The 5,529-nt window shown below is 50.3% G+C and overlaps 1 long non-coding RNA gene across 1 annotated transcript; it reads left to right on the forward strand.

The window, feature by feature from the left end:
- The first annotated feature begins 318 nt into the window (after positions 1–318).
- Positions 319–5,144, forward strand: LOC133208031 (uncharacterized). Its single transcript, XR_009724219.1, has 3 exons — positions 319–2,673; positions 3,266–3,337; positions 4,363–5,144. It is a non-coding gene; the product is annotated as an uncharacterized LOC133208031 (long non-coding RNA).
- The last annotated feature ends 385 nt before the right edge of the window (positions 5,145–5,529 follow it).

Genomic DNA, 5,529 nt, shown 5'->3' on the forward strand with positions numbered 1-5,529 from the left:
ACTGGGACTATAGCAATAGGACAAGGGATAATGTGTTAAAACTTAAACAGGGGAAGTTTAGATTGGATATAAGGAGGAAATTCTTTCCTGTTAGGGTGGTGAGGCACTGGAATGGGTTGCCCAGGGAGGTTGTGAATGCTCCATCCCTGGCAGTGTTCAAGGCCAGGTTGGATGAGGCCTTGGGTGAGATGGTTTAGTGTGAGGTGTCCCTGCCCATGGCAGGGGGGTTAGAACTTGATGATTTTAAGGTCCTTTCCAACCCTAACTATTCTGTGATTCTATGAAGTGGAAGGCAGAAATCACTTAGAAAGTGCAAGGAGTTTGAAGAAAGGCCTAAGCTCCTGCAGCACAGGCCAGAAAGGTTGCCATGTAGTCCTGCAGACAACAGGGACCCCCTCCTACCTTAGATGTCTGGGTTGGTACATTTCTCCTTGCTTGGTATCAACTGCTACACAAGGGGTGGGCCAGGTTCTGTTTGCTGCTGGGCTGGTCTCCGTGGCACACAGACCCAGAATAGCCTCTGTGGAGGTGAAATAAAAATTCATGGCATTCCAGCCACAGAGACTATATTCCATACATATATATTGACATATATATACCAATGCCCCATCTTCTGGGGCATTGGGCCAGGCTTTAGGAAGTTCAGGCACTCTCTGTCCTTACTGCTCCCAAGGGAATGGAGAAAGGAAAGGGCTGGGGGTCTTACAATGGGTCCCCACCGCAGGACAGAGCAAATACTTTGGCTGCATCCCAGACTTCCTGGAATAGGAAGTGGAATTAGATTTAACCCTCTGTGGGGTTTAAAAAGACATCTACTTGTTAATACCAGCGGCTTTTGCAAGGACTCTGGTAGAGAGAGAGATGCATCCCTATGTGGTAAGCTGGTCATAAATAAATTTAGATGGGATTTTAAAAGCAATTTCTGAGGCTTGAAAGAGATCATTCTGGAGTGGCCTTCAAAAGGGATGGTGGGTGGGAAGGGACAGCCGCTGTTTCAAGATAGATCTCAATATTAATGGGAAGGATTATTCATTCAGAGTCTTTCCAGAGGAGGGAGTCCTTGGGTATCTGATGTGTTGAAGTGAGACTGGATTGATCTTTGTTCGTGCTCTCTTTAGCTTACATTAATCCCATGCCTCAGGGCTTCTGCTTTCCTCCTCAGGGTCCAGCAGGAAATCCTCAACTCCACTGATGACTAATTTGGCTCCTGGGTTTGGTGGTGGTCCTGTCTCTCCGAGGTGATGGAGAATGGCCACAGCTGGGAGTACATCTGAGTACAACATGTCAGCCAACAGGGAGCACAGGGCTTTATTTGGCTTCCTTCTTGTGCCTGGAGGCTTCCTCAGATCTTACCATTTCCTGAAGTAATTCCTCTGCTGTTAGAAGGCCCTGGGAAATTTGCAGAGCTGCTAATCTTCCCTGTTTGCTTCCCATGCCACGTTACTGTAGTGGCTTTTGGACTTGCTGGTCCTGCAGCCAGGGTATAGCCATGTCTCCAGACCCTTTGGTCTAACAGAAGCACTGGAATGGAGATCCTGGGCAGCTCCTGGAAGTACTCAGCTGCCCTTCTGAGCTGTCCTAAGCCTGGGGAGAGGGCAGGCAGCAAAAAGGGGACTTGTTCCTCTACTCTGAGAGCTGGACCAGCAGGAACAGTCCCATAGCAGCCATTCTCTTGGCTGCTGGCTGCCAAAGGACTGGGGTATGTTCAGTGCACCCTAGAGGATATCAGTGCTGGAACCTACTTCTGCGGTGCGTCCTGTGTGAGTGAGCTAAGCTGGGCTGAGGGCTCAAAGCCATGAATCATTAAGGCTCTGGCCTGGGAACGGTGTAAACTGGAGCTATGTGTTTTAGTGGGTGGTGTTTGCTGGGGTCAAGGCTGCGTGGTTTGGCATTTAGGCTGGCAGCTGGGCACTTGGTTACAGAGCAGGCTTTCTATTGCAGGGAGCAGAGGATGGTATGGGGTCTGATGTGTGGCTTTAAAGAAAAAGGGACACATCTCACCACAGCCCTCTTGTTAATCGTAAACACATCCTGCCAGTTTGGGAATGGATGTCATAAATTAAATGAGGATTGAGCCAGCATGGGGCAGGTGTAAGAAGCCCGGATGATGAGTGTAGGCCAGGCTTAGCATCTCCTCCCGCTCACTCCAGACTATGCAGCATGACTCTGCTGACTTCAGTGGCATTTCCTCCTGGCTTGCCTCCTCATGATGGGAATTGGACTGCATGTAATTGAAACGGATGGGGTGTCTGCCAGCACACTGCAAGCCATGTTCCCCTTGGCAGCTTGAGCTTGTTGATGGAGGACAGGGGAGACAGGCTGGGGCAGACACCTGCACTGAGGGGAGGTGAGCCTCAGCATCATGGGGATCCCAAATCCATCCCCATCTGAAGCTCTCTGGATGCAGCCCCCTATTGCATAGGGGTTGCCCATGCCCAGAGGGGGACTGATGTCTTCAGCTGCTGTTGCATGAGCAGTAATTTGCCCTCATCCGTGATCTCCCCCTTGCTGGCACCAGGACAGACATGTGAATAACTGCTTCTCTGAGCAGCTTTCTGAACCAAGGACTTGATCTTAAAAGCATCCTGTGATCGGGCTGGCTGTGTCTGACCCTGAGCTTTGCATCACCATGTTTCTCCCTGCCTGAGCATCAGTCAAGAGAAGCCAAGGGAGGTAAAAGGCTCCTGGGGCTTGCGTGGTCCTGAACACTAACGTGAGCTTGGCGTTCATGGCCGGTACAGCAAGCCTTGGTGTAAGGCCAGTGATCAGGATGCGCGGGTGTTGTAAATCCGGCACCTACAAAGATGCAGGGAACAAAGCGGGGCAGGATCTGCATTTCAAAGCGTGTTGTTTCTGTAGCAGCGCAGGGAGCAGACGTGCCTGCCTGCCTGCTGCCAAGGTGGAGAGACAAGCTGTTTGAACTAGAGTCTCTGGGAGCCCATAACTACCAGCTCCATGTTCGGGGCATGGTTAAAGGAAAGCTTTGTACCCCTGCACTAATTGCATTGTACTGAGCCTAAGAGGTGATGCCTGCTGGGCATGGACCTGAAATGGCTGCATCAGATGAAGATGTCTTGAAACCAGGCTTTGCTTTCAAGTATACGTGGCCCCGGAAACGTGCTGATGAACTGAGGGAGGCTCTCTGTCTTAGGGAGAGCGAGCTCCTACCTCAAAAAGCCTGCAGTCCAGGCAGGAGAGGCAGCCATGGGAGTAGTAGGTGAAAGAAAATCCAGCGATGATTAAATGATTTGGTTTTGTCTTCCAGTTATACGAGGGATTAAGTCAGGAATGACCAGACATGGCCAGAGCTCCAGCCTGGCCACAGTTGCTGGACAAGGTGGGCTCCTTCACTGCATATGGCTTCTTTAGGAAAAAAAAGAAGAAAAAAAAAGGGTTGCTTTTGGCTGTGAATGTTTGTTGTTGGTGGTGGCATTTTCTGGAAGGAGAAATTGTAGAAGGTGGGTGGGTTTGGACAACGTGGCACAGTTTTCATTTCTCTGAGCTGGCTGACTCGGTGGGAGATGGAGCATCTTGTCCCCAGCACTGCTGCCTGCTGTCACACTCCCAGGGCAACTGTTTCACTGGGGGAAGAGAGCATCAGCAGATCCCAGTTTCTGCCCTGCCTGGCATGGGGTTGTACCAGGCTCAGTTTGTGGATGTCCCTGGGCAATGGACGAGCAGACCTCTGCGTTCCTTCACAGCCCTGCTGACATCCAGACCCTCTGAGCGGAGACCGGTGATAGGATCCTGATGCCTGGCTTCTGTTGAAACCTTGTGTGCCTTAAAGGGACTGGAAAGAGGGGCACTTGCAGGGGGAGATGCTTCCTCCAGGAGCCAAAATAAAATACAGCAAGGAAGTGCTGGATGTAGTAAATAAGATGTCTTAATGTGTCCGTGTGTGTGTGTCCCTTTCCCCCCAGTTGAGTGGGGAGTAAGGATGGTTTTTGTGAATGAAACTTTGTCCAGGTCAGTCACCTGTCTGGGTTATCACTGTGCAGTGATCAGAGGGCACCACAAGGTAAAAAAAAACTAAAGGAAAGAAGAAAAGTCCCATCTGTGCCACTCAAAACACTTCTGCTCACTTGGGCTGTCATCCAGCACTCATGCATGCATGAGGGTCTCCCCGGGCAGCACTGTGTGGCATGCATGCCTGGGGCAGGTCAGCAGGGGCTTTGCTGTCGATGTTTGGAGCAAGGTGTCATGGCATGGAGCCAAGGAGAACCTTGCTCTTTACCTCTACCTTTGCAGCATGCTCATGAGATGCTTTGCAAGATGATGGCTCCTCTTGGTGATTTCTGATTTGATTGCAGGTGAGCCTGGGCTGGGAAGTTACTGTATTTTTCCTTGTGTTCCTTAATCAAGTGATCCTGCCTGAGGGAAATTGAAACCTTACTGGAAATGAGGATGTGGTTCTTCCTGCTGGGATGACTGGAGGACTGCAGGATGTCACCCCGAGGCAGGACATCTTTTCTCAGACAAACAGGTACTTTAGGGTCAATGACATGTAAAAGCCAATTCCCTTGGTCACAGGTCTGGCCTTAGGCCAGTCTCACTTTCAAGCTGCATCTATGTAGTCTTGCTTCTGGACCCATGGAAACCTCAAGCGCAGTTGCCAGCACTGCTGTGGCTGTGGGACCTGCACAAAGCTGTCCTGGGAAGCAGCCGAGCCCTCTCTTAGTGTTCATCTCCAGTAACACCTGTGTCGGGAGGAGGGTGGTGGTGGGATGTGTTTCTCATCTGGCTCAGTGAACTGCTACAAAGAGCAGCACGATGGTGAGCAGTCCTACAGCTGAGACCAGAGCTGGACCCAACATGGTCACCATTGCTGCGACAGGGCATGTGGCTGAGAACCACTCTGGCCACCACCACTGCCACCACTATGTCACCATTGAAGGCATAGCACATCCCACCTCTTGCCAGCTGCTGGCATGCAGGATGTCACACCATCAGCACGCAGTTGTGCATTTGCTGTTTTACAAACCTCGGCTGGGTCATTAACAGAGGAGCGAAATAAAAAACCAGGGCTCCAAATGGATCCCACTGGGATTCCCTGCAGCAATTAGCTTGATACTTGAAAACATATTTCCAATCTTTACTGCTTGCTCTCTGTATTTGAAATAATTTTCTACCCAATAAACCTTAGTAGCCCCAAAACATAATTTTAGTGATTCATTAATTAACAACAAGGTGACCCGATGGTTCAAAAGCTGAGCAAAACCCAATGCATATATTAGGCAGCAAGGCAGTATTTCTGAGATGCTCACTGGGCAGTGTGCGGATGCAAGTGCTTTATATAGGACATTACCTAAGGCCTGGCTGGCCAGAGCGGAGGGCAGTCTGGGTTCTTGGTTGCTGGCGGGCACGTTCTGCATGGGATAACTGTGCTGGAATTTGAGATGCACCTCTTTCTCCTGCAGAGCTCTTGACAGGTTTTTAATCCCTCATAAAAAATAATTTGGGGTATCTGATAAGCTTAGGAAGGTCTCTAAACCTGAACACTCTCCTCGCCCCCCTTAACATTCCTTGTGC

This window comes from Neopsephotus bourkii, unplaced genomic scaffold, assembly GCF_033783945.1.
Source record: "Neopsephotus bourkii isolate Nb327-2 ecotype Australia unplaced genomic scaffold, CSIRO-AGI_Nbou_v1 NB_234, whole genome shotgun sequence".
Classification (NCBI taxonomy): Eukaryota; Metazoa; Chordata; class Aves; order Psittaciformes; family Psittacidae; genus Neopsephotus; species Neopsephotus bourkii.